Source organism: Coptis chinensis, chromosome 1 (assembly GCF_015680905.1).
Source record: "Coptis chinensis isolate HL-2020 chromosome 1, ASM1568090v1, whole genome shotgun sequence".
NCBI lineage: Eukaryota > Viridiplantae > Streptophyta > Magnoliopsida > Ranunculales > Ranunculaceae > Coptis > Coptis chinensis.
The window spans coordinates 83,311,499-83,320,105 of NC_141456.1; the positions used below are offsets into that span (position 1 = coordinate 83,311,499).

Consider the following 8,607-nt stretch of genomic DNA (forward strand, 5'->3'; position numbering starts at 1 on the left):
GGTTTTGGCTCAAACTAAGTCTATGTATATGACCAAGAGCATGACAAACAAGATGTACCTTAAGAAGCGTCTTTATCGGTACATGATGGTCGATGGTTCAACGATGCAAGAAACACGTTAGTGAGTTCGTCGACATCTAGCGGATTATTTGAATGTTGGTATGAAGATGGATGATGAGGATCAAGCGGCATGTTTAATATTCTCCTTGCCAGAAAGCTATGAGCATCTAATGACTACATTCATGAACAGAGAAGTCGTCGATCTTGACGAAGTTCAGAGTGCACTTCTTTCTTATGAGTTGATGAAGAAGACACGTGTAGAGAATAGCATTGATGCAGGTCAGGGGCTAGTGGCAAGAGGAAATTCGTATGAACAGAATTATTCAAGTAATGAGAATTCTAGGTCCAAGTCAAAGAAGCCTTTAAAACATGTACAGTACTACAATTGCAATGAAAAGGGACATTACACAAGTAATTGTCCTCACCCGAAGAAAGAGAACAAGAGAGATGGTCAGAAGAAAGGTAAGGCAAAAATTGAGGCAAATTATGCTTCAGGCTCTGAAGAGGATGAGTTCAGTCTCTGTGTGTCCACACAAGACTATATGACCGAAAGGTAGATTCTTGATTCTGGATGTTCCTATCATATGTGCCCGAATAGAAAGTGGTTTACTTCTTATGAGAGCATTGATGGTGGTTCCATTTTAATGGGTAATGACATTGCTTGTAAGACGGTAGAAATTGGAACTATACGGGTCAAGATGTATGATGGTGTAGTGAGGACTTTAACCGATGTGAGACATGTTCCTGAGCTAAAGAAAAGTCTTATTTCTCTTGGTACCTTGGACTCCAAAGGCCACAAGTTTGTGGGCGAAGGTGGAGTCCTACATATTGTTAATGGCTCTTTAGTTGTTATGAAGGGTAAAAAATATGGAACCTTGTATACTCTGATAGGTAGTACGGTGATAGGCGATGTAGCGATGGGTGCATGTAGTAATGATTCCGGAGTGCACTAAGATATGGCATATCGTTTAGGGCATATGAGTGAAAAGGGTTTGTCCGAGTTGTGCAAGTGAGGGTTCTTGAAGAACTTGAAGAAGCCAAGTATGGGGTTCCGTGAGCATTGCGTCTATGGGAAGCGATCTGAGAGTCAAGTTCAAGTCAAGCAAGCACACGACAACGAGCATCCTTGACTATGTGCATCTGGATGTTTGGGGACCCTCCGGGTGGCTTCAAGGGGAGGTAACCGTTATTATGTCTCATTCATTGATGATCATACTACGCTATGTGTGGGTGTATATGATGAAATCGAAAAGATGAAGTGTTTGAGACATTTAAGAAGTGGAAGGCAAGGGTTGAGAATCGCACGATAGGAAGGTAAAGACATTACGGTCCGACAATGGTAATGAGTATACCTATGGACCTTTCCAAGAGTTAAATGTATTACAGGAATTGCCGGACACTAGGCAGATCGAGGGCACGCCACGCCAGAATGGAATGGCGAGAGGATGAATAGAACTTTGCTTGAAAGAGCAAGATCTTTATTATCTAATGCGGTCTAGGCAAAGAGTATTAGGCGGATGCAATGTCCATGACATGTTACATCTGATAGGTCACCGATACCGACTATAGATTGCGGGACACCTTATGAGGTGTGGTCGGGTAACCCACCGATTATAGTATTTTCTGCGAGTGTTTGGATCGGCGACTTACTACCATGTGAGGGACATCAAAGCTAGATCCTAGAGCTAAGAAGGCCATATTCTTAGGCTTCGCAAATGGGGTAAAGGATATAGATTGTGGTGTCTAGAAGACCACAAGTTCCCCGGGTCGTGAGAGATGTTACCTTTGATGAGACTTAGTGTTATCTTTGATGTTTCCGTAGGCTGGGCGTAATGGTGAAGTCTATAGAAGTTCAAGCTAGTGAGCTTGAGTTGTGCGATCTGCGAGATGACTGGTTAGATCATGATGAGGTACCAAATCATGGAACCACACAAAGAACAGGAAGAAGAGCAAGAGCATCCGCAACTTGTAGTGGTGACCCTAAATTTCTGAGAGACAAGTTAAAGAAGTGCACAAGTATGGGCCGCGGCCCGTGAAACACTATGGTCGGTGGATTTAGTGGCATATGCACCGAATAATCTCGAAGATGATGAGCGGATAGCTTCAAGGAAGCTGTTAGAGATGCTTTCATTCTGAGAGAGATTGGTTGGTAGCTATGCAAGCGAGATGGAATTTCTTGATAAAAGTCACACATGGGACCTAGTTTTATTGCCAAAGGGCAAAAGGACTATCGGCAATAAATGGGTGTTCGAAAAGAAAGAGGTCCTTCCCGAGTCCGAAACGATCTTGGGTACAAGGCAAGAGTGGTAGCAAAGGGTTTTCCACGAAGGAAGGAAGGAGTCGACTACAATGAGGTATTTTTTCCCGGTGGTCAAACATACGTCCATTTGTGTGTTATTGAGTTTAGTTGCTCACTTCACTTGGAGTTAGAGCAACTTGATGTGAAAACCTTGCATGGGGACTTGGAAGAAGAGATCTATATGAGACAACTGAAGGGTTTGTCGTTCTTGAAAAAGAAGATTATGTATGCAAATTGAATCGGTCAATTTGTGCGGGTTAAACCAATCACCCGCAATAAGTACAAAGCTTTGACACATTCATTCATGATGCAACATAAGTACACCCGAAGTAAGTATGATCTGGCGTGTCTACTTTAGAAGGCTTCGTGGTAATGATGACTTCATCTATCTCCCCGCTTTATGTGGATGACATGCTTATTGCTTCCAAAAGCATGGTGGAGATAGACAAGTTGAAATCTCAACTTAGCTCGAGTTTGAGATGAAAGACTTAGGTGGAGCCAAGAAGATCTTGGGCATGGAGATTGACAGAGATAGGAAGAAGCGGCGGATAGTTGTATCTCGGAAAAGAAATACATTCAGAAAGTAATTTCGATTTGGTATGGAGAATGCAAAGTCGGTTTCTACACCTTTAAATTTGGCATTTTAGGCTTTCGACTAAGTTCTCTCCTAGTTCGATTGGAGGAACAAAAGCATATGGCAAATGTTCCTTATCACAAGTCTGCCGCGTAAAGGTTTGATGTATGCTATGGTGTGCACACATGCCGGACATTTCCGCAGCGATTAGTGTTGTCGGCGGGTATATGGCAAATCACTCGAAAGCGGCATTGGGAGGCGATGAAATGGGTACTAAGGTACTTGAAGGGTACCTTGGATGTAGGATTAGCTTATGGTGGAGGCACTTGTTATATCGGTGGGTTTGTGGATTATGATTATGCAGGTGATCTAGATAGGCGGCGATCGACTCTTTATATGTGTTTATGATGCATGGTGCACCCGGTTAGTTGGAGATCTATGCTTTCGGACTACTGATTGCTCTATCTACTACTTGAGGCGCGAGTATATGGCGATGGTAGAGGCGATGAAAGAGGCACTATGGCTTCGAGGTCTTCTAGATGATTTGGGTATTGAGCAGAACAGTGTTGCTTTGTATTGTGATAGTCAGAGTGCTATTCATTTGGCGAAGAACCAAGTTCATCATGGTCGGACCAAGCATATTGATGTCCGTTATCACTTTATATGGGATGTCGTTGAAGATGGTGATGTAGCACTTGAGAAAGTAGACACCCATGACAATCCTGGCCGATATCTTGTGAAAGTTGTCACGGGAGTTAAGTTCCAACACCGTTTGGACTTGCTCCAAATCCTACATGTTTGAAAGAGCCCCATTGGGGCATAGCCCTTCCAGGCGGTTGATTCTGCAAGTCTTCCTTGGCGGAGGTGTTCCCTCTTTGGATGTGATCTTCTTTGGATGTGTTTGGCTTGGTTTTATGTGTTAAAACCTCACCGAGGTGGAGAATGTCGAGACAAAAGAGTTTTTTCTGTTTTCACGGGTCGAGCCGGCGCTGCTTTCGAGTGAAGCGCGACTTCAGCTCATGGTCCAGTGTTTTGGCGCGACCCTCGCTCAAAAGGGGCGCGCCCGCGCTCAGGTCCTTTTTGTGGGCTTCGCTACAGTAACCGAGATTTTGGTTTTTTGGTATAAAAACAAAATCAGTTTTTTGGAAAACCTAACTTTTCCAAAACCAAGAAAGAGAGAGATTATAAGAGAGCAATTCTTTGTGAGTTGAGTATTCATTCTTTGTGAGTGAATTGAGAGACTTGTAATCTGTTACTCCGGACATCTAGTAAAGCTTGGAACTCGCAGTGTGGAAGTAGGCAAATTGCCGAACCACGATATATCTCGTCTTGTGGTTTGTTCTTCTTTTATATTAATTTGTCTTACTTTATATACTTGTTATTTGATATTGAGAAGTGTTGGGATATTGCTTGGAGGGTGTTGAAGTCTTGTCTATTGAGAATGATCGATCCTTGTGTTGGATTGATCCGTTTGTTGTGGGTAACGTTGTTTCCGCAGTCATATATTCACAACAAAAGGCAAAACGCTTCAGAAAGAAGCTCTTCTCCAAAGTCCACATGCTAGATAAGTTTCCATAATGTCGAAAAAGCTTTTTATATTCTAGCTTCACAGGGATTCCTACAGAGAAACTACATTGTTAGGTAATATATGGTCATGGCGTAGGTGGCAAGACTATGGCGGTCGTGGATTCTATAGGTACAAGTTAATAAAAATTAGTGATTCTACGGTACAAGAACACGGGTATAATAAAAAATAGATTCAATAATTCTACAGTACAAGTTAGAGTCAATGGACTAGAGAAAAACAAGAGTAGAATATACTTACAATCAGGAGTGTGTTAAGAAGAAGTTGTAAGAGCTGGTTGTTGGCGTTACGATGAGTGATGGACAAGTAAATGGGAGAAACAATAGTAGCTTGGAGGAAAAAAACATGCCGTTTTTTTCAACTCAAAAACGCAAACCGTTTTGGAAGAAGTTGGTTAGTTTTTAATAATAGCGAGATCCTGAATTTCAGAAAATCTTAACACCATAGAAATATAAACAAACCTTGGCAAGGGGAGCAAGGCGGTTGGTAGTGCAACTTGCGTTGGAGACAATGTTGATGTCCGACTTGTATTCATTCTCATTGACAATCACAACAAACATGGGAGCATCTGCACTTGGGGCAGAAATGACAACCTTCTTAGCACCACCACGTGCATTGACAACCCAACACATTTTAGAAAACAATATATATAATTAGTATGCAACCATAGTAGAGGCAAACAAGAAAGTCAATACATAAAAACTACACAACCCGGGAATGAAATAAAGAAATCCACTTCATTTCAATCCTATCGAAGAGAATTTCTTCTAGGAATTAAATGAAATCAAATTCATTTCAATCTTATTAGTAGTATTTAAGTAGATATATATCTAACCAAACAAATTTTAATTACTTTTAAATATCATTATTCTACTCTGAACTATCACTTCGTTTGCATAGACTCAGATCACTGCACATACTAAGAAACAAACTACATAACAACCCCATTTTAGAATTAACCGACTACAACTATTTCATTTCAAAATAGTATCAATAAGAAAACTCCGTTTCGTGGACTATAATATAATAATCCCATTTTTATAAACATTTACAAACCACAGAACACATATCAGTCAATATAAACAAGCATTAGAGGCTAGAACACGAAAGCAAACCTTCAAATGAGTAGCAGCTTTGTCCTTGGTGGTAAACACACCAGTCGATTCAACAACATATTCAGCTCCAGTATCAGCCCATGGAATCTCATTAGGGTTCCTACCCAAACAATAAAATAATTAAACAAGTAGAAACACAAATCCAAAACAATAAAATCACAGATAGACAGACAGACAGACCTGCAGCCGAAAACAGTGACTGGCTTCTCACCGAAGAGAAGAGTCTTCTCATCCTTAACCCTAAGTTCATGATGTAGAGTTCCATCTTATTTAACCAGTAGATCAATAAAAACAAGTTTCTTTTGTCAAAAGCTCACTCCTTTTCAAGTTTTAAGAAAAGCTCACTATTTTCATTGCTAATGGAAATAGAAGAGGAAGGTGAGAAAGTAGTCACCTTAAAAGCGGCAGTGGCAGACTTTCACACAAGATTTCAACGGTTATGACCGTGGGCGCAGCTACGGCAGTGAGAGAGGAGGAGACCTAGTGTAGCCGCGGTGAGAGAGAGAGAGAGAGACTAAATTTATCTTTTATATTTCGACCGAAATAATAGAGCGCGATTTTTTTTGGTTTCCTCTTTTGTGAAATTTTGATTTGTAACACTTCTAAAACGATTTTTAAGCGTTGGAAATAAATTCATGAAATTCACCCAAATTAAAGCAACACTTAACAATATTACCAACGCTTATATAGCGTTGGCAATTTGCTAACGGTAAATAACCGTTGCAAAGCAAAAAAGGGCTGTGTTGCAAATATCCTATTATGGTGTAGTGAAGTTAACAGAAAAACATGGCTAAATGACATCATATCTTATTCAGCACGTAGTCAAGTCATATTTAGTCGAGTCAGGGGCCTATATTATGTTATAAACTTGTAATATACCTAAAAAATAGCAACAACATAATTAATCATATAAGGTGTTTAACATGAATATGGCAACCTCAATATAATCTACAAACAAACAAACAAACCCATCACCAAAATTTCAACAATCCAAAACCTTAAAATAAAATTATTACCTCTGAAAGAATCTGGCAATACCGAAATCTTGCAATCTTGTTTAAAGCAGCCGACGCAGTTATTAAATATTGTAAGAAATCTTCTAGAAATTTGTCTGAGAATGTGTCACCGCGGTGGGTAGTGAAGATGGAGATGAAACGAATGATACGTGTAGATGAGGAAGTGCGTTTTTGGAAATTGAAAAGTGGGGTTAGTGTTTTAGTGAAGGATGAGAAGAAAAGTGAAGATGAAGAACGGAGTGAGGAGAGTTGGGAGTTCGAGTGCTCGATGATGAGTTTTGAACAAAATAATTTATCCGCACTCAACAGCCATTTGATCTAGCTCAAAATGATCTGGACCGTCCTTTGTGTATTATTTTGTCTTGTAGTGGGAACAAAAACCCTAGCTTATTGGATAGATTGAGAGAGGCGTGAAGAGAGAAAGGGAAGAAGAGGACAGACGAGGAATAAGGACAAACAGACAAAAACCAACCAAATAACTTTTTGTCCACATAATTCCCCCTCGGCCCAGAGCATTCGCTCCGCTCACTTGATTAATTCATAAAAAAATTTGTGTGGTATATTATTTAGGCAAAATTCTATGAAAATCTTCAACAACATTGATGCTAAAAAGGTTTAAAAACAAGATTACAACCAAACAAAGAAAGGGTTTTAAAATCTTCACTAGCTTTTGAACCCGTTCTACGAACGGGTGCAAGCATATTAAATTAATTTGAAAAATATTTGCAACTATACAGAGTTATGAGATATGAATATTATATCACCCATCTAAATTTCTTGCAACGTGAAAACCCCACTCTCAATAAAAAAGAAAGAGCTCAACCTTTGATAAAACATTTCGACTTCTTTTTATTGTTTAATAAGAGAAGTTTGATTAAAGTTCTGTAAAAATGCCCAATGAGGCAAAGATTATATTGAAGCTACTTGAATAGCAAATCATTCTCAATCATACGAAAATAGATATGATAAACTAAATTTTAATTGTAAAACTATACTTGTCGAGATATTCCCAATACAACTATGCTTTGAGGTTAGTTCAATGCATTTACATCTAATTTTCAATTTTATGTTAATTATTCTTTGAGGTTGGTTAAATACATTTGTATCCAGTTTCTGATTTCTCGTTAATTATTTTTTTTAGGCTGGTTCAATGCAATTGCAAATCCAGTTTTCGATTTCCCGCTAATTATTCTTTGATGCTAGTTCAATGCATTTGCATCCAGTTTCCGACTTCCCATTAATTATTCTTCAAGGTTGGTTCAATGCAGTTGCATCTAATTTTCGATTTTTCTTTTAATTATTATTCTATGAAGTTAGTTAAATGCATTTGCATCCTATTTTTTATTTCCCGTTAAGTCATTATTCTTTGAGATTAGTTCAATGCATTTGCATCTCCGATTTCCCATTAATTATTATTTTTTGGGGTTTAGTAGTTACAATGTTACATCTAGTTTCCGATTTCTAACTTTGTGGGATCCTCAAAAAAATACCTTGAAATGATATAATAACATGTGATAAGTCATAACGTCATACTTTAATTTGTGATTCTTTTTCCATATTGTGTATGTTTTGTGATTTTACTTCGTGACATTCTAGCATTCCCTAGGTTATAAACGTCTTGGTAGGAATCAACAATTTTTTAGTTGATTTTACATGTAGCAGTTTCAAAATTAATTAAAACAAATATTGGTGAGAAAAAATAATGACAATAATTAATAACACCTCTTATGCTTTCCCTATCGTATATAACATTTTTTATAGACCAAAAAAATCGTCAATTTTCTATTGGGTTTAATTTACATGTAGCAGTATCAAAATTAATTTAAAAAATTCGAGTAAGAAAACGTAATGATAGTAATTAATAATACCTCTTATGATTTCAGCTATATAATTTCGTCGCGTCATGTAAATTTTTATAGACCCAAAAATGAAAAAAGAGGTCGAAGAAATTGTCATGGA

The 8,607-nt window shown here is 38.4% G+C and overlaps 1 long non-coding RNA gene across 1 annotated transcript; it reads right to left on the reverse strand.

Annotated features, from left to right (window-relative positions):
* Positions 1-5,534: 5,534 nt before the first annotated feature.
* LOC147525503 (uncharacterized) lies at positions 5,535-6,121 on the reverse strand. Its single transcript, XR_015198217.1, has 3 exons — positions 6,027-6,121; positions 5,813-5,897; positions 5,535-5,732 (listed from the first exon to the last, which is right to left on the reverse strand). It is a non-coding gene; the product is annotated as an uncharacterized LOC147525503 (long non-coding RNA).
* Between the last annotated feature and the right edge of the window lie 2,486 nt (positions 6,122-8,607).